The sequence below is a fragment of the Vulpes vulpes genome, chromosome 13, assembly GCF_048418805.1.
Source record: "Vulpes vulpes isolate BD-2025 chromosome 13, VulVul3, whole genome shotgun sequence".
Lineage (NCBI taxonomy): Eukaryota > Metazoa > Chordata > Mammalia > Carnivora > Canidae > Vulpes > Vulpes vulpes.
The window spans coordinates 143,557,695-143,577,831 of record NC_132792.1 but is presented as its reverse complement, the minus strand read 5'-3'; the positions used below and the strand labels follow the sequence as shown (position 1 = coordinate 143,577,831).

Sequence of the window (20,137 nt, the reverse complement as noted above, 5' to 3'; positions counted from 1 at the left end):
GCTAATAATCTGTTAAAATTGGGTTGACAAAGACAATATTGAAGCAAAAATTTACTTATAGTATGAAACTGTTATGGTGCAGATTAATTTTCCTACTTCCCTATTTAAACTAATAGAGGCACTTCTTTTGCATGACATAATTTAGCTTTCACTTGATGCAAGTAAGAAATTTACATACTAGGTCAGCCACTACTCATTAGCTGGCACTAAGTCATCTTCATTATGTTTACCAAAAATTTCAAATTATTAAATAACTTAAGCCAAAGTATTTTTTCTATGAAAATGTCTTTCCAATTATTATCATCACTGCAAAGCTTAGTTTTTGTCTACATAACTGGTAAAATTAATCAACATGACTACAGCAGCATGTGCAGGAAAATTAGTGTCCTTTTGACTTTAAGATGTGCAAATTTCCAGGAGTCTGACATGCTTTTCCATTCATTAAATACTATATGCTGTTACTTTAGATATTCATTGGTACAAACTCAGCTAGAAACAAACATGAGGACTAACATTATATGACAAGATCCAGAATAATCTCATATTAGATGATCATAAAATATAGACACAACATTTTAAAAATCATCTTTGAACTCACAGATGCATTTGAAAACTTTGAGATAATGCATTTAAAACATCCAGGCTGGCAGCTGAATAGACAACGCAATGATCATAAGTAAACTCAGATATGATACAGATGTTAGAACTAGATCGCGGAATAATATATATGATATTTAATATATAAAAATATATTTACTTACACATATTTTCCTATAAATTTTATAATAAAATATATTTGTATGTGTTTATAGTTACATATTATATAACATATGTATATTTTATATGTATGAAGTAAATATAGTTTATATATAAGTATATGTAAATAAATATAAACAGAAATAAATGTATGTATAAATATATATTTATGTTTAAGTATATGTATGGAGAGAGAGGAGTCATATTACTGAATTTTAAGATTTACTATAAAGTTATAGTAATCAAAATAGTATGGAACTGGCAAAGGGAGAGACACAGATCAATGAAGCAGAAAAACTCTGAAATAGATTCGTCAAAATATAGTCAACTGATTTTTGACAAGGTGCAAAGTCAATTCAATGGGGAAAGTATAATTTTTCTAACAAATGGTGCTAAAACATTTCAATATACATATACAGGAAGAAAAAAAAAGGAAAAAATAACATTAACACATGCTTCACACCTTATGCAAAAATCAACTAAAGTGGATCATATACTTGAATGTAAAATGTAGGCCTATCAAATTTTCAAAAGAAAATACAGAAATTTGCATCATCTTGGGTTTGGTAATTAGTTTTTGGATATGACACCGTAAGCACAATCCATAAAAGGAAAAAAATTGATAAATTAGACTTAACTGAAATTAAAAACTTTGATTTTTGCAAAAAAAAAGTTTAAAAAAATGAGAAAGAGGTGGAGAAAATATTTGCAAATCACATGTCCAATAAAGCACTTGTAGCCAGAATATAAAGAACTCTTATAACTCAGTAAGAACATGAATAACTCAATTAAAATAAAAAAGACAACAGATACTTTTCCAAAGAAAATATACAAATGGAGAAAAGCACATAAAAAGATGCTCTAAGTCATTAATCATTAGGGAAATGCATATGAAAACCATAACATATACCTCTATTATAATGGCTAAAAAAACTTTTTTAATTGACAATTCAAATGCTGGGTAAGGTGTGGTGCAGCAACCAACCACTCCCTGTCCCTGCTTATGGAAATACAAAATGGTACAGCTAGTTTGGCAGTTTCTCAACAAAATTAAACATACATTTATCATATGGTACACCAATCTGAATCCCAGGTAATTATTAAAGTGAATTGAAAACTTCTATACACAGAAACCTCTAAGTGAATATTTATAGAAGCTTTACTCATAAACAAAACCTGGAAGCAACTGAGATATCCTCAGGAGGTGAATAGATTAATGAATTGTAATATATCCACACAGCGGAATACTACTCAGCAACTTTTAAAAATATTAACTATGCATTCACATACAACAATAAAGATGAATCTTAAATGCATTTGGTAAGTGAAAGAAGCCAAACTGAAAAGACTACACACTGTATGATTCTATTTATGTGACATTCTGCAAAAGGCAATACTATAGACAGAAAACACAGCTTAGCAGTTGCCAGGAGTTGGGAAGAGGTTAATTACAAAGAGACGGCACAAGGTAGATTTTAAGTGATGGAGATGTTCTGCATGGTACTGTGGCGGTAGATACATGATGGTGTGCATTTGTCAACATCCATCAATGGTACACCTATTCTAACAAGGTATAATTTACTACAAAACTAAGAGTAAAATTTACCGTATGCAAATTTTAAAAATCCATGAGGATGTGGGGGATTCCCAGGATGGAATGCAAACTAACAAACCTACCTGTATTAGAAATAACCGATCTGAAATGGATGGGGGAAGGACTGACCTTAGTAACTTTGAGGATGTGTTGGACTGGCTAAAAAGCAAAAGCAACTGTATATAAATGCTTTACCAGAGGGGTATTAAGTTGGTGAATTTGTTCTCACAGGGGTATAAGTCAGCAATTCTGAAACTACTCTGCATGTATAGTAGTGTTAAACAAACAAGTAAACAAATTGTAGCTAACTGAAGCTAGGTTTCTCTAAGAAAGAAGTTACAAATAAAGCAGAGAAGGCTAGAATGATCCCTGTGGTTCTAGATTAAAGTTGGTATCAGTATGAATTCACTAAGTGTGCATTGTCACAAGCAGAAAGACATAGAAATAAGTATTAATATGTATGTGTATATATAGGTTAGCAAACATACATTCGTTTGTCTATTTGCCCAAAGGGCCTAGAAGCAATGATACCACATTAGCAATGAGTGCCCAGATCTTGCTTTCTAAATATCATCCTCCAATAAAAGAAACCATGTCTCCCTGAAGAAATGGCTGATTTTATGACCAGGACAAGGAAAATACAAGTCCGAAACTTCTTGTAGTGCCACAAAGATAGGAAGTGCTAATAAATAAATAAATGGAGGGAGGGACAGGACATGTTTGGAGGTATCCAAGGCCACTGACAAATGCAGTGCTGTGCTAGCAGAAGAACTCAAAGGATTCAGTTCCATTAATGGCGAAAATCTATTACAATGACACAGTAAGGTTACACAGCAAACTATTAAGGGGGAAAGGTGCATTAGGCAGAACTTGGATAAATCCATCCACAGACTTTCCTTCCCAGCCCAGGCAGAGGCAAACCAGGTGTGCCCTTTTCTGATAGTGAAAATGCAGTGGCATGTATTTAAATGTTTCTCCTAGGGAAGTCCATTTGAGACTCAGAGTTTAGGGTTTTTATCGGGGGCTAGTAGTGTTGGCATTCTCTGCCTGGCAACTACCAAAATCCTAGTATCTCAGAAGGAAGCAGGTGTTCAGTGTTAAGTGGGTAAAACAACTTCAGCAGTGTAGAGAACTTTTCTTTTTCTTTTTTCTTTTTTTTTTTTTTGAGAACTTTTCTTATCAGTGTGGGGATCTTTTCACAAGCCAAGTTCCCAGATGTCACCCAAGGACAAACTTGCAGGCTGACCCTTCTAAACATAGCAGCCTCTGACCTATTTTAACTCTTTCCTGTACAGGGCATATCAAAAGGACACAGGAGTTAACCTAAAACTACTCCCAAGGCCAAAACTGGAACAATCCAAACAACAAAATAAGTAATTATAACATTGGATTATAATCCAAAGAATAAAATAAATATTGATGAGTCTATACTGATGTAAGTGAAGGAAACAAACAAATAAATAAAATTAGTGGTAGTAGAGTGTGTGTGGCAGGAACCAAATCTTTCTTACAGAAGAATTTCAGATAATAAATGTAGGAGGAATCAGGGATATTGAAAATAACCATGAGCATACCACTGTGATAACTGCTGCAGTCAAGATCCCCTAAAATTAGAACAGAATATTTGCACAGTCTCAAAGTATCTCACCAAAAAATGTTAGTGATGGTTCAAATGTTTATAGGTCCACAAATTCTTTGATAATCATCTTTCTAAGAGGAGAAGCTTGAGTCCTGTTTCCTGGAATGAGGACTGGACTTACTGACTTGTTCTAACAAATAGCATGGACAGAGGAAAATAGTCATTTTACAATTAGAGAACCCTGGCAAACACCATTTTAAACAAGTGACCAAAGTTAACATCATTAGTAATAAGTCATATTGAAATCATGGTTCCCCTGATATGATGTGATGAAAAGGGCACTTTGCCTCTGTGATGTCATTTTCCCAAATCCATAGCTCAGTCTAGTCATGAGAAAATATCAGGGAAACCTCAATTCGGGGATATTCTACAATATACTTGACCAATGCACTTCAAAATTGCCAAGGTCATGAACAGCAAGACAGAGAAACTATCATGGATTGAAAGGGACTTAGATGCAATGACTCAATGTAATATGGACTAGATTTCAGAGCCAAAAAAGGTCATTAAACTGGTAAAATCAGAGGGAAGTCTGTAGTTAATAGTATTGTACCAATGTTAATTTCACTGTGTCAGTCGTGTACTGTGGTTATATAACAGGTTAACATTTGGGAAAGCTGGATGTAGGATATCAGTAAGTTCTCTGTACTGTATTTGCAACTCTCCTGTAAATCTAACCTTATTTAAAAAACAAAATTTTTTAAGCATTTAGACTAGCACACACTAGTTGTTAGCTGATGTTAGCTTCTCTTAGTCAATTTACTTGATAATCATCCCCAGAGGGAGATAATGCTGGGAAATCTCTCATTGCCTCTACTCCAAATAAAGTGTTTCTAAGGATGAGTGATTTTAGTGGCATTCATAAGCTTGGGAAATTCCATTGCCCTTAAATGAACAATATCATGATGGAAAGTTACTAGGCAAACAGTCCTAAAAATTAGTATTTGTTCAATTTTTGAGTTGCTGGCATACTTTGGTTATATTGTACCAACATGGCTAGGCAGGAACTGGGTCTGGACTGTGACCACTCAGACAAGATGAGCGAGCTACACACAGCCCCATGACAGGCTGTGACCCCACCTCCCACCTACCCAGGGTTATGTTCTTGTGGCTGTTTGGAAGTGTATGACCCAGGATGCAGGAGCCAAATCAACACTAAAGCCAGAAATACCTAAAAATGTGACAGTGTTAAAGTGTGTCAAGTGTGGCCTTACTGATGATCCTGAGGGCTCTAGATATTACTCCAATAGTGGTCAAATGAGAGGCAGGCAAGAGTGAAGGGGTAACTGGAATACGGATTTATTGTAAGCTATATTGTATTCCTACCTGTGCTTCATCCTATAGTAAAATGCTTGTTTTCCTCTTATTGGAAAAGAGCTTTGTAGTTTTACCCTGGCTAAACTCCTTGTTTGATGGCTTTTGTGAAGCTCCAGCAAAGTAGTTTTTGCTTATTATTTATGTTCTTACCTACTTCCAGAAGAGATATAAGATGGCTTATTCACCAAACAATTTTGCTAACCCTAGGCCTCCATTCTTTTCCAGACCATCTGTTCCTCTTCACCATGAAGTCATAGTACTAAATTTGTGACAGTACAATAATTTCCATGGTAACAGGATGTGGTCTTCACCACTGAATCCTGATTTCACTCTGACCAATATCAAGCAGCAGGAGGATTGGGGAGTATATGCTGACATTTTCTATTCTTTTTCAAGTTTAGTTTCTCTGAAATTCTTACTTCTGATTCTAAAATCTTAAACCCAGCTGGGATATGTGTTTTTGCACAGTTTACGTATGAAGCATTTGTCCAGTAAATGATAATATATATGTAAGTCAAAAAATTATAAGCTGAGAAATATCACACAAACCTATACATACACACACAATGATGTATAAACTTGCTTGAAGGTGGGATGAATAGCCAAGTCCTGGTTTGTAGAGAAGAAAAGAGAACAGAGAATCCATTTAAAAGACATGAAACTTCTAAGCTAAGAAATTGCTTTGATGACTGTGATAAGCAGTGGGAGGCAGATGACCTAGTTCCTACTCAATGGTTTCCTTATCTCGCTTAGCACAAGTAAGACATAAAAGGGTCTTCCCATGTGAGCTCAGACCATCTGAGCAGAGGGTGATAGGCAGCCTTATTCATATGAATGACCAATATCTGGATATTTTGTCCATTTGCTTCAATCTCACATAGCTCAATTACACAATCTTTGGAGAGAACTAGTTATTGGAAATCAGAACAAAATACCTGATTAGTGCATTAATCTAGCAATTTTATAGGACAGACTGTAATGGGCAAGGACTATATATTGAGGCTTTGCTGGACATGTTACATAACATTATATACATGATATACATATGTGTTATATATATGTATATAACAGAGAAAAAGTATAACATGTAAGAATATTCCCTCCACTTGTGTTCTCCCTCAGCTTTCTTTTTGAGTTGATGGGGTAAGTGGGGGAAAGTAATGGGGAAAAAGAGTGATAAGGGATAGAAAGAACTGGAGAAGCTAAAATGATTTACATTAATTTTTTAAAAGATAAGGAATTGCCCACAGTGGAAAAGCTATGGAAGGAAGAGGAATGGGACAGAGAAAGTAGGATAGAGATGAGGGAGTGAGTGATTGAAAAGCAAAGAAGGAGTATTTGGACAGCAGCTGCTCTGTGGTGTGGGGCTTTGGGGAAATGAATAAGGATTTTTTTTTTAATAAGGATTTTAATTAAGTTCTAGATATGTGGGTGGCTCAGTGGTTGAGTGTCTGCCCTGATGTGGGATCCCGGGAATCGAGTTCCACATCGAGTCCCTGCAGGGAGTCTGCTTCTCTCTCTGTCTATGTCTCTGCCTTTCTCTGTGTCTCTTGTGAATAAATAAAATCTTAAAAAAAAAAGTTCTAGATATGTGGTGTGATTCACTACTTTGCTACTTCAAGACTTCAGTGAAGATAAATGATCTTTCAAAGCTCTTTAAAGATGGATTTGTAATTATTCTTTTGGATGAGGTGAAATGTTCAGATGAACATTAAGGCTGGAGCAAGCCCTAGTTTGGTTTTACTTATATATAATCAGACTTTCTTGAGGAACATAATCAGTGGGCTACCATCTACTGCTATCTCTTACCCTTGGAGAATATGTTGGCCAGAGATGGGTAAATCATAATGGTCTGAAATTTCTAACTCTAATGAAATGTAATTTAAGACTTTAAGGATTTGGAATTTAGTTGAATCTACATGGAAAGGTAGAAAAATCACTATTATTGCTTCAGGGAGGCCTAAGACCAAGACCTAGGCCCAATTTTTGAGCTCTAAGAGAAGGCAAGACTGGATTACAGAGAGCATCAGGACACCTGAAGGATAGGATTACACTTACAGGGAGATACTGCGTTCAAGTCTGCTACTATCTGACATGGATCTCTCTGAGTCTTGCTACAGATTGCAGTTACTTTAGAAAATGCAGAGCCTCCTGCTGGTACTCATGTCTAGGGATATGGTAACAAGTGGTAAGGAAGACCCTGCATGAAGGTCATCATTACTTTTGATGTCATCATCATTTTCTAAGTATGAACATCATAATGGAGGATGTGTAATGATTTGAGGGAGGGTAAAGTAAGATAAGATGAAGGTAATTATCAGGATAGAAACAGAGACCAGGAGAAAAGTAGAAAGGATCAGCTACTCCCAAGTGTCCTATATAACATTAATCCATAATGTGTGTGTGCTGTGATTTAAAAAAAGGGTTCTGTGGGAAGATAATTTTGGGCACATTGCATAATATTTTTTTCTTTTGGGGAAATATATACTTGCATGTTATAGGCTCTGAGAGGTCTCACCAAGAAAAAAATCCTGCTTAAACTACTGTTGTTCAAACTTATTTAATCATGAAATACATTACGTTAGCAGCATCTATAAAGATCCAAAGAGGCTAGCATTATTCAGGACATACATTGATTAATATTGGTGTAGATGATGTATATGAAACCATTTTATAACAGGTTATATTATTCTTACAGGTTAAAAACAATGAGGACATAAGTCTATTGTCAACCTAAAGTCAATTACTCTGACTTTTGACCTTCATGTAATTTCAGTGTAGGGTTTCACTCTACTATATAGCCAGACATTGCTTTATAGAACCTAAGTAAGGCTTGTATTTGGCACTCCATAAAGATGCATACTTTTCTCCATTTCTCCCAAATGCTCAGTACTTTCATTATGCTTGTTACTATACAGAAAATCTCATTTGGCAAATCTCAAAGGTATGATCCTTTGCAGGGTTGCATGTATCAGAGTTTTTTAACTCCCTCCCACCAAAACCAACCTTATTTCTAAGTTAACTTTCCACTACAGGGAAACTGTGAATAAACTTATCAGGTTAGCCAGGTTACATACGTGCAGCATAACAGGGACTTGCTGAAAATATGCCTTTACCCTAAAAGAGAATATTCAAGGTAGGGGTTTTCAGAACTGGAGCAAGTTAGCAGGAGGAAATTTTTTGAGTTAGATGGATCTTTAATGATCCATAGATTGTACCACTTGAGAGTTACTTTTTGTCTTCACGTGAAGGGACTCAATCTGTAGTATGATGCTTGACTTGAAAGAGCTATGCTTTGGGTGCCTGGGTGGCTCAGTTGGTTAAGTGTCTATATTTTGATCTCAGCTCAGGTCTTGATCTCAGGGTCCTGGGTTTAGATCCTGCCCTGAACTCTGTGCTGGGTGTAAAGCCTACTGTAAAAAAGAAGAAGAAGAAGAAGAAGAAGAAGAAGAAGAAGAAGAAGAAGAAGCAGCAGCAGCAGCTTGACTGTGCTGTATTTGTTTTCAATAGTCCTAGAATTGCTGGTGCAGTGTTTCATATATACATAACATCAAGCATGGGAGAGTGTCTATTTACATTTAATGAATAAATAAATGGCTATTTGCATGGCTGGGGATTTTTTGTTTTTAATTTTTGTTTACTTTTTAATAGATAATTCATTCACATGAAATAAAATGCAAAGGGCACAAACAAGTATCATTAAAACTATGTTTCTTTCCTTTTTCTGTACCTCAGTGATTTCATTTTCTTCTCCAAGGGCAATCATTATTACTAATTTCTTTCTGTAGGTACTCCAACCTACAGCTCCAGTAGAGTCCAGCCTTGTCACTGTGCCTAGACATAGGAGTAAAAACAGAAAACAACAAAACAAAACAAAACAAAACAAAAAACCCTGTCAGGTTACCAGCTGTTCAAGTCTTTTGACACCCTGAACATCATGAAGCTGAGTCAAATTATCCCTGACTTCCTACCATACAGAATCTGTAAGTATAATAAAATGGTTAATGTTTCATGCCACTATGTTTTGGAATGATTTGTTACACAGCAACACACTGACACACTACATTAAGGATGCACCTAATTAGCAATGTTAGAAAGAGAGAATAAAACGAATTGGTGGAAGTAATATTTGGGGAGATGATACTGAGAATTTTCTAAAGTTCTTGAGATGAAAGTATATATTAGGTGCAAAACAATGAAACTAAAATTCATACCTAGGATCCCTGGGTGGCACAGCGGTTTAGCGCCTGCCTTTGGCCCAGGGCGCAATCCTGGAGACCCGGGATCGAATCCCACGTCGGGCTCCCGGTGCATGGAGCCTGCTTCTCCCTCTGCCTATGTCTCTGCCTCTCTCTCTCTCTCTCTCTCTCTCTCACTGTGTCCCTATCATAAATAAAAATAAATAAATAAATAAATAAAAAAATTCATACCTAGATGTGCTATAGTGAAGATGTCTAACATTGAGGATAAAGAGAAAATTTCAAAAGCCATCAAAGAGAAAACCTAGATTACCCATAAAAGAATCACAATTAGATGCCAGAATTCTCATCAATAACAAATACCAGAGGCTGCTATGGTACTATCTACAAAGCACTGAGAGGGAAATAACTGTCAACATAGAATTCTATACCTAGCTAAGCTATAATTTAAGAATAGTGATGAAATAGAGAACTTTTCTTTCAAAGTAGAGTTTACAACCATAAATTTTTATTGACTGAATTAACAAAGCATGTATTTCAGCAAAAAGTAAAGTGAATCCACAATGAAAGTATGATATTAAATAAGCAAATATTAAATGCAAAAATTGAGGAATTATATTGATAAAAATAATTATACATTGATTGTATAGTACCTGTTTTTTTTTAAGATTTTATTTATCTATTTGAGAGAGAGTGAGCTAGAGAGAAAGCACGAACAGGGGAGAGGCAGAAGGAGAGAGAGAAGCAGACTCCCCGCTGACCAGGTTGCTCAACCTGGGGCTCAATCCCAAGATCATGACCTGAGCTGAAGGCAGACACTCAACTGACTGAGCCACCCAGGTGCCCCTGTATTATGCCTGTTTTATGTTATGTTTTAAGAAATATGGAACCAAAATTTTGATACCAATAAATGCCCAATACATTTGGTAGCTAAACATAGTCTTATGGGAACAGTAGGATAGTTGCATTTTAAAACTATAAATTGTTAGGAAAATACATGGCTAGGTGTTCTCAAAAATTTAAGAGTAGCTGCTTATAGCACAGACAAAATATGATCTGTAGTTTCCAAATCAGCAGAGGTAAAAGGAATAAAAAAAGTTTTCAATCTAACAAAGGCAGGAAAGACAAACAAAAAACCAAGGAGAAAACATTGTAAACATAAAATCAAGAGTACACATCAGCGATGATAGAGAATTTCAAATAGATCATATTCATATGAATTCAACTTCCCAGTTAATAAAGAGACTGTCAGGGTTGAAAAACAAAAAGCCCAGGTACATGCTGTTTACAAAAGATCTGCCAGTAATAAAATTAATAAAATAATAATAATAAGAAAGTTTGAAAATAAAGAAAATTTGGGGTGCCTGGGTGGCTCAGTGGTTGAGCGTCTGCCTTTGGCTTAGGTCATGATCCTAGGGTCCTGGGGTCAAGTCCCGCATCAGGCTCCTGCAGGGAGCTTGCTTCTCTCTCTGCCTGTGTCTCTGCCTCTTTCTCTGGGTCTCTCATGAATAAACAAAAACTTTTTAAAAAAATAAATAAAAATTTTAAAAAAGAAAGTTATAGTGAGCAAATGCTAACCAAAAGAAAGTTGGAGTAGAATATCAATATCAGACAGAGTAAATTAATAAGTATTAATAGTATCACATAATGATTAAAAATATTAAAAATAAAAAATAATAAAAAATCACCAAGAAGTTCTATCTAGCTAATCCTATAACCATGAAATTTTAAAAAAGCAACAGAAAAAAATAAATAAAAAATAAAAAGCAACAGAATTACAGGAAAAAATACGTAGAACAAGTATATTAGGAATTTTAAATATATCTTTATTAGAAACTAACAGATCAATGAAACAAAAATTAAGTTGAAGCATCCACTATGTTTTTTGTATTAATTTGCAGCTCATCTTAAGTGGTAGCTTTCTCTATCTACCTACTAATTAGTATAGCCTCCATGTAGATCCTGAGACTCCTGACCCTCACCTCCAGTCTAGAACTAGGTGTCTCAGGGCTCCTGTTCCTTATCAGGGCTATTGGGGACTACAGCTGGAAAACAGAGTGGCACAAGTCTTGATTTCTCTGCTTCCTTCCACTACCAGGGACAAGCAGCAGTTGGTATGTTTGTTCATTGTGTTTGTTAAACTCTAGCTCAGGGTGCAAGTTATAGCTTTTCCCAAATCCTCATTTCATTGTGAGTCTGACCTAAAGGACCATACTCTATATGGGGTATCATGGATCTCCATTACTCTGAAGGACTCAAAGTCCTAGCCAACTTCTACCTGCTTTTGGACCCAATATATCAGGGCCACAGCTCTATCCTCACTAATTCAATTGCGTTGGTCACTCATCCTCTGATGTCGAGATAATTATCTTGCTAATAAAAAAAAATTATCTTGTTAATAATCCAGAGATATCTTTTAAAAATTTTTTTATTTATTTGGAGAGAGAGAGAGAGAGAGAATGCACAGGCATGAGCAGAGGGGAGCTGCAGAGGGAGAGGGAGAAGCAGACTCCCCACTGAGTGAGGAGTCCCACCTCCATCCCAGGACCCTGGGATCATGACCTGAACCACAGGCAGATGCTTAGCCAACTGAGCCACCCAGGCATCCCCCAGAGATGTCTTATAATGAAAAATAGAAGATGTTTTTATGATTGAAGTTTTTGGAGAAGACAAAGAAATCCAAAGCATGAGCTCACAATACTACTTTAACTATTTTCCAGTGCCATTGTGGATATGAGGAGCTCTATGGTCTTTCTACCTTCTTTGGTTTTATATAGTAATGGGGATTGAAGTCTTTATTCTATTCTCAAATGCCAGAAATCTATTTAGAATATTTATAAGTCTCCTCAGGGCTTCTGGTTTCAGATGGGAGGCAGGGTACAAAGTCTCCTTGTTTTTTGCTCTCCTCTCTAATTTTCTGTATGCAATTAGAGGAATTATATATATATTCTGGTGCTGAAAGCCTTAGTCTTAAGTCATCAATCTTTGTCCTGGATTCTTTAGTCTACATGATTTTATAACCTTAAGTTTTGAAATCTATAAAGGCATGAGATAAAACAAACAGGGGTGAGTATAGTGGGAGGAAAACCCCACTAATACAATATCATTATTATTCTACTAGGAAAGAGATTTCCCCTCTCTGTCCTGTGTCCTGAAAATCTATCTTCTCCTGTTTCCTCAGAAGCCATGCTCCTCTCTACTTAGCCTCTCTTACCTATTAGTTTTCTATCCTGGATCATTTCTTACTGAAGTCTTCCACTTCTTTAAAATATAAAACCTCTCCTAGCTCTCCCATTTCATCAGCAAGCTTTCTGAAAACCCTCAAGTAACTTTAATTACCATCTACATGCTGATAATTCTGAATCTACAACTGTGGCTCAGATTTCTCACAAATTCTCCAGATCTACAAGATATTCTCAGTCCCAGGCAACTGTAGTTCAATGTGTCTAAAACAAATTCTTATCTTCACATCCATACATCTCTCCAACTAATTTCTTGTGTTTTCTATTTCCATTCAATTTCCCAAGCAAAAACCCAGGAGTCGCCTAGGTTTCTTCCTCTCCCTCTGTCATATCCAATAAGTGGCCAAGTCTTGTCATTATATCTCCACTTAAGGAATGTTTATAGCCAATCATTATTAGGTATCAATAGAGCCATAGCAATATAATGAATCAAAGATGAGGTTAAGTAAATTCTTTTAAAAAATTAAAACATCATTAGATTTAGGATAAAAAATAGTTTCAGTAAAGAAAATATGATTCATATTGCCCAACAAAACATAAAGTCTGAAAGCAGAAAAATTTACAAGAGGTTGTTAGATTTAGTTAGAAGGTTCCATGTAATCTGTTACCTGAGAGGTAAAAAAGGAATTTTTGTAGAGTATATAGTAGTTTAACAACAACTGTCTGGACTGTAATGTTTTTATTGTATTGTTTTTATTTATTTTTAAAAATTAAAAAAATTTTTTTAAAAGATTTTAAAAATTTACTTGAGAGAGAGAGAGTGAGTGTGTGCTCATGGAAGAGAAGGACAGAGAGAGAGAAGGAGAGAGAGAATCTCTAGCAGATTCCACACTGAGCACAGAGCTCAACTCGAGGTCTAATCTCATGACCTTGAGATCAGGACCTGAGCCAAAATCAAGAGTCAGATGCTTAACCAACTAAGCCACCCAGGCGCCCCTGTATTGTTTTGCTTTAAATGGTATTTTCACTCTTACCCAAATGCGTAAGAGTATGGTAATATTCCACTTTGTACCAACAGGCCAAATTCAGATGATACCTTTTGTTTTGGAGAATATCAGTCTTTCAAATGGCAATACACAAATTTCTTAAGGTGTATACCAGCCTCCTTGACCTAGATCATTATATAGAATCATGTCCAACTGTCACAGGTTATAGGCAGTAACACCAGATATAGTCTTATTCAGAAGACATAGACTGTTGAGTCTGGAAGTATGTTTTAGAAGTCACTAAGTCCCTTTCCTGTTTTTAAGATGGACTGGGTATCTAATCTCTTTTTAATATCTCCCATGGAAAGTAGATTCTAATAAGAAGGTGGCTAAGAACTATTACTACCACCAGGAAGTATACTTCTTTGCTCATCCCTCAATTCTTCCTCTTGCTCCAGACTTTATGGTCTGTTTTTCTCTTTTTTTACTCTTGCTTTTTTCTCAATTCAGTTTTCCAGCCACTCTTTTTCTTTCTCACTGCCCCCCCTAAAAAACAAAAAAGCACAAATGTTGGGATTCCTGACTGGTGACATTCCTGAGAAATGAGGAAATGCGGTTGTCATATAACTGGGAGGGGTCAGAGGTGTGACCTAAAGTTGAGGGAAGAGAAGAGAAACCTAAAGGTAAAAGGATGCCTAGGTGGCTCAGTGGTTGAGCCTGTCTTCACGCTCAGGTGTGATCCCGGGGTCCTGGGATGGGGTTCCACATCAAGCTCACTGCAGGGTGCCTGCTTCTCCCTCTGCCTGTGTCTCTGCCTCTCTCTCTCTCTCTCTCTCTCTCTCTGTATCTCTATGAATAAATAAATGAAAAATCTCAAAAAAAAAAAAAAGAAAAAACAAGGGAAAAGAAGGCAGAAAGGTTTTTTGTTTTTTTTTTTTTTTTTTTTTAATTTTAATTTATGATAGTCACAGAGAGAGAGAGAGGCAGAGACACAGGCGGAGGGAGAAGCAGGCTCCATGCACCGGGAGCCCGATGTGGGATTCGATCCCGGGTCTCCAGGATCGCGCCCTGGGCCAAAGGCAGGCGCCAAACCGCTGCGCCACCCAGGGATCCCGGCAGAAAGGTTAAGTAAAGATTTAATTTTGGATTTTTATTACCTAAAATGATTATTTTGTGAATCCCATCTAGGGCATTCCATCTTTCTCAGGTAGTGATGGTTCCCACTAGATCCAAAACTACCAAAGAGGGTCAGTAATGATGCCTTCAAAGATGACCGCCCCCATCAGTTTTTGGTTGTATGAAAATATCAGCACCTGGATATTCCATTAGGCGAGCCTTGAGAATTGCTGATAATAAGATCTTTTTTCCAATCACCAGGATGTGAGAAGTTATTACTTTATCTTTCATCTATTTCCTTTTCAATTTCCAATGTTACTTTTAAACTCTTGTACTGTGGTCGATAGCTCAGGCATTCTTTAAAAAACAATGGCAAAAAATGAAACTCCTAACAATAATGGCAACAACAACCAACTAATCTACTTTGCTCGTTGGTTGGTGGAAGATGTTGAAAAAGACAAGAAATAAGCATCACCCATAAATAGCTCACCTCACAGAAACAACTGCTGTTAATACTTTACTGTATTTCTGACCATTCTTCTATGCAATTTTATTTTGTAGTTATACTTCATATGTTTTGAATTTTGATACAATTTTGTATCTTTCAGGTATATTTTAGTCTAAAATGTTTTTGGCTATAGTTTTCCATTACTTTTCTGGACAGTGGAACTGGATATATTACTTTTCCTGCTAAGCAACAGAATTTGAAACAATAAACTCTGTAAAATTTCATTCTGAAGGACTTTGTAAGTGGGTGGGACACTTAAGTGAATTATCTGGTTGCACGCCTGCACTTGATCTCAAGGTGGAATGGTTCCAAAGACCTCTACCACAGATTATTACTCTGTAATATAAGCGCCGTTTTCCTTAACTGTTCTCTAAACTCTGAGAGCAAGACTGTTATTGTTTACCATCACTTCCTCGGTGATGAGCATATGATCCAACACACAAAAAAAATTATTTTATTCTTTTATTTGAGAGAGAGAGAGAGAGAGACAGAGAGAGAGAGAGAGAGAAAGTGAGTGAGCACTAGCAGGGGGAGAGACAGAGAAAGAAGCAGATATGCTGCTGAGCAGGGAGCCTGACACAGGGCTTGATTCCAGGACTTTGAGATAATAATGTAAGCTGAAGGCAGACGTTGAACCGACTGAGCCACCCAGATGCCCCCTCAATGTTTTTGAAGATTAAATGAATGAAAGAATAACTAACTAAATGCTAAAATTCTAGAGGATCTACACCTCATCAAGCTTTCTCCTATCAGGATATATCCAGATTAAGATTCCCAGAAGTAAAGCACTGGTTTAGATTCAGATTTGTCTTGAAAAAGCAGTGAAAGCTAAGAATTGCTCATCAGTTGAACATTCTTCATAGACCCTAAACATAACTCTAAGATTTCTACTTCCCTTTAATGCTAAAATTTGGTTATCCCACAAATACTTAGAGAAAATTAATTTCAACTTCTTTCTACCACTAGTAACCTCCTATATCACCTAGACCATTGCTGCCTACATTTTGGAAACTTTGGCATTCAATATTTGGCATGCACTACAGGACTTAGTCCTACCTCAGGGACTTTGTTAAGGAACTAAAATGATTCATGTCCTCTTGGACAAAGGACTGGATCGCTTGAAGGAAGGGAGATATATAATAGAAAGCTTATGGCCAATGGTTGAGAGAGAGAGTGAGAGAATGAGCCAGAGAGCCATTCTAGAGACTTCAGTTTGAAAGAGGGTAGGGGAGGGACACCTGGGTGGCTCACCGGTTGAGCACCTGCCTTTGGGGCCCAGAGTGTGATCCTGGAGTCCCAGGATTGAGTCTCACGTCAGGCTCCCTGAATGGAGCCTGCTTCTCCCTCTGCCTGTGTTTCTGCCTATCTCTTTCTGTGTCTCTCATGAATGAGTAAATAAAATTAAAAAAGAAATGAGAGGGTAGGGGAAAGTATAAGCAGCTGGTTTTGCTCCTTATGAGCCTCCTTATCCTCTTCAGCTTTGACAGACTCAGATCTCATCTCATTCTAGCATAAAACTGCTAATGAACTGAGACATCCTCTGTAAGAAGATGAAAGCTGTGTTCCCCATTGGCAATTTATACTTGGTCATATGATACAAATGGTCATATGATTTAGAGGCAGTGTACTAGTGTGTTTCTTTCTATAAATGTGATTCTACATTTCGTGTTAATTTAAAAAAAAAAAACACGTTTAACCTATGTTAGAGGATGAAGTTGAACGAGTGAAGATGTGATTCACCCCATATGCATAATAAGACTGGTACAACATGTCGGTGCCTACAAAATGCCCAGTACTACTAGGTATGATACATACACTATCTAACTGAGCTTGAGGAATCTGTCTCCAGAAACAATTTAAATGTACCATTTACTGTGAAATTGTATGTGGCCCTTTCCTTAACAAACTTAAATTCAATTTATTTAGCCCTATCTCATCACAGGAGAAAAAAGTAGTAATAATGACAGAAATTTATAGACACTTTTCTGATGAGAGATACAATTTCAGTGAGTTTTCCATTATTTACTCTGATTCAGATTTCTTTTTTTTTTTATGACAAGATTTTATTTATTTATTCATGGGAGACACAGAGAGAGGCAGAGACACAGGCAGAGGGAGAAGCAGGCTCCATGCAGGGAGCACAATGTGGGGACTTCTGGGTCTCCAGGATCACACCCTAGGCTGAGGGCGGGGCTAAACAGCTGAGCCACCGGGCTGCCCTGATTCAGTTTTCTTTCTGAATTTTTAAATCTATTTTTTCTACCCTATTTACTGATTAGCTAATAGCCTCTTTTCTCTCCTGCCATCCAGCAGCGATGTTTTTTTTGTTTTGTTTTGTTTTGTTTTTGCCACACAATAAAAGGGTTGACTGCTTTCCCTAAGTCTCAAATCAGAAACATAAAAGTTAAATAAAAATGATTTGGATACTGAAGAGTTTTTTCCTACATTGAAGTATGAGACTTTGCTGTGAGATCACTGACAAGTTATCCATAATCTTGTAAGTATGCTCTTTACTCATTGCCTAAGTAAATTTCATTTAATTAAAACTTCCATCTTGTTAAATATCATTGCAGATTTCAATTCCCCAGATGGGTTGAAGGCCCAATGAAGTTCTTTTCTTATTGCTTAGGGATTACTTTTATATTCCATAGTTAGGTGGTCAGGAATTTTAAATATTTATATGAAAGCCATGGTCCAAAGTTTTTTTTTCCCTAGGATTGATTCAACAAACATTTATTGAGCACCCCTTATATCAGGCACCCAATTAGGGGAGTGAGCAAAACAGTTCCTGTGCCTACCCTTACAGACTTTACAGCCGATTTAGATGTAACAGACATTGAACAAAAAGAATTACAAACAAAAAAATGCTATGAAGAAGGGAAGGGTGCTGGGGGAATATGTAATAGACGTAGCTAATCCAGCCTGATTGGGGGTGAGGGTGGGTAGAGGTGATTTTTCCAAAGAATTTCAAATTTAGGTTTGAAGCATGAGAAGGGGGAAGATTGGTCCAGGAGAAATAAGGGAACAGTTTGTGTAAAGTCTTTGGGTAGAAAAGAATGCTACTCTACTAAAGAACCTAAGAGGTCAGTGTGGCAAGAGTGGTGATGCCAGGAAATGTCAGATAAGAGGCAGGCAAGGATCAAATCACATAGGCCATCTTAAGGATTAGGAACTTTATTCTAAGGGAATGAAAAATCAGTGGAGAATTTAAGCCAGGAAATAAAAGTTTTATTTTTTCTTTAAAGATTTTATTTATTTATTCATGAGAGACAGAGAGAGAGAGAGAGAGACAGGCAGAGGGAGAAACAGCTTCCTGTGGGAAGCTTGATGCAGGACTTGATCCCAGGACCCTGGGATCACAACCTGAGCCAAAGGCAGATGCTCAACCACTGAGCCACCCAGGTGCTCTGTAAATAAAAGTTTTTAAAAAGCTTACTATGACTAAAATGTAGAGTACAAAAATATATTAATTTACCATTTAATTTGTTCTGGAATGTGCTCTTATCTCTAGTAATGATACTAAGAATTTTTATTAATATGGGACAAACTCTAAATTTCTGGTATGTGGAAAAGATCCTAGAATAGTTAAGCAAAGCAGAAGAGTCCTTGGGTATGTATCCTTAGTATGTCTTCAAGTGACAAACTTATATCCTGAGTTTCTCTGCTTTACATCTATATCATATCTTAACTTGAATTGCAAATAGAGGTGGTAAGATAATAAGAAAGGGAGAGAAGAAGGTCTGTATGTGGGTATGTGTTCATTTGTGGTTTCCCAGGGTTTTGAAGAAGATTAAATGACAAAGAATATACCACATTCTCTGTTCTCAAAAATATAGTCTATCCTAGAGAAATTAGGAAAGTACAGACAATAAAATATTAAGATTTTTTTTCTTTTAGTTGGTTATTTTAAGAAAAAAATGGCAGCTTCTGGGTAATACAACAGATTTTTACATGAAACACATTAATTTCACAACTAGGTACATCAAGATGGCTTCAGAAACATTGTACTTGTAGTAATACAGAGTTCCATGAACACTAAGGCCCTTGGACCACAGAGACTATAAGCAGCTAACATTTTAATTTTAATACTCTCCCATTTTTCCTATGAGCATTTCTTGTCTTCTCCAGATGGTCTGTGTCTATTAAATTAGCAGATAAGATTTTAAAATGTTTTTTCCCAGGGATTGGGAATTGGGAGAAATTCTTGAAGATTAATAAAGTTTCTCTCAGTGAATATTAGAATGGAGGAGGAGAACGAGCTCTGACTACCATTCTGTTACCTCACTGCCTCTCAAACCACAAATTTCTTCTCTAGGATTTTGGGCTGCAAGGCTTCCTTTTAGGCTCAGTGACTCCTTCTTAGGAATGAGTGAATAATATATATACTTGGCAAACTGTTTGAGAAAGGCTGCTGACCCTTGGTCTAAGAAATCTTGAGCAATAGGAGACCTGAGTTTAAATGTCAGTTTATATCTGACTCACTATTTGAAAAGAATGAATCATTTCTTTTTGATTGAATCACTTAGCTCCATGGTCTGAGGTGTGGTACTGAAGACAGCAGGGATTAGCTTCACAAACATTGTATACTTGAATGCTACAGTTGATAAATCATTCTGTTCGTCAAAATAGAAACAAATTTATTAAGTACCTAATTGTGTACATGATTCGGAAACATTCAGAATATGTAGGCTAAATATTAAAATAAATTAGTGCTCATTATAGTTTCATGGGTCGGGTGAGATGTCTGTTATTATAAAAAAGGGAGGAGGCTTGCTATGTATTAATTACCAGGTTACTGAAGCTCTGGGTAAATTTGGTAGGAATGTTAAGAGTAGCTTCC

General features: G+C 36.5%; 1 protein-coding gene across 9 annotated transcripts in view; it reads right to left on the bottom strand.

The window, feature by feature from the left end:
• The window catches only part of NMNAT2 (nicotinamide nucleotide adenylyltransferase 2), a 193,037-nt gene that overhangs the window by 167,834 nt on the left and 5,066 nt on the right, over positions 1-20,137 (bottom strand). For 2 of the 9 annotated variants that reach the window (XM_072733220.1, XM_072733215.1), the window contains exon 3: positions 9,037-9,140. The exons of 6 other annotated variants lie outside the window; for them this stretch is intronic. The gene's annotated coding sequence lies outside the window, so the exon portion shown is untranslated. Of the gene's footprint in view, positions 1-9,036; positions 9,141-9,520; positions 9,690-20,137 lie in introns of all 9 variants that reach the window. One more of the 9 variants, XM_072733216.1, reaches the window with a different exon arrangement.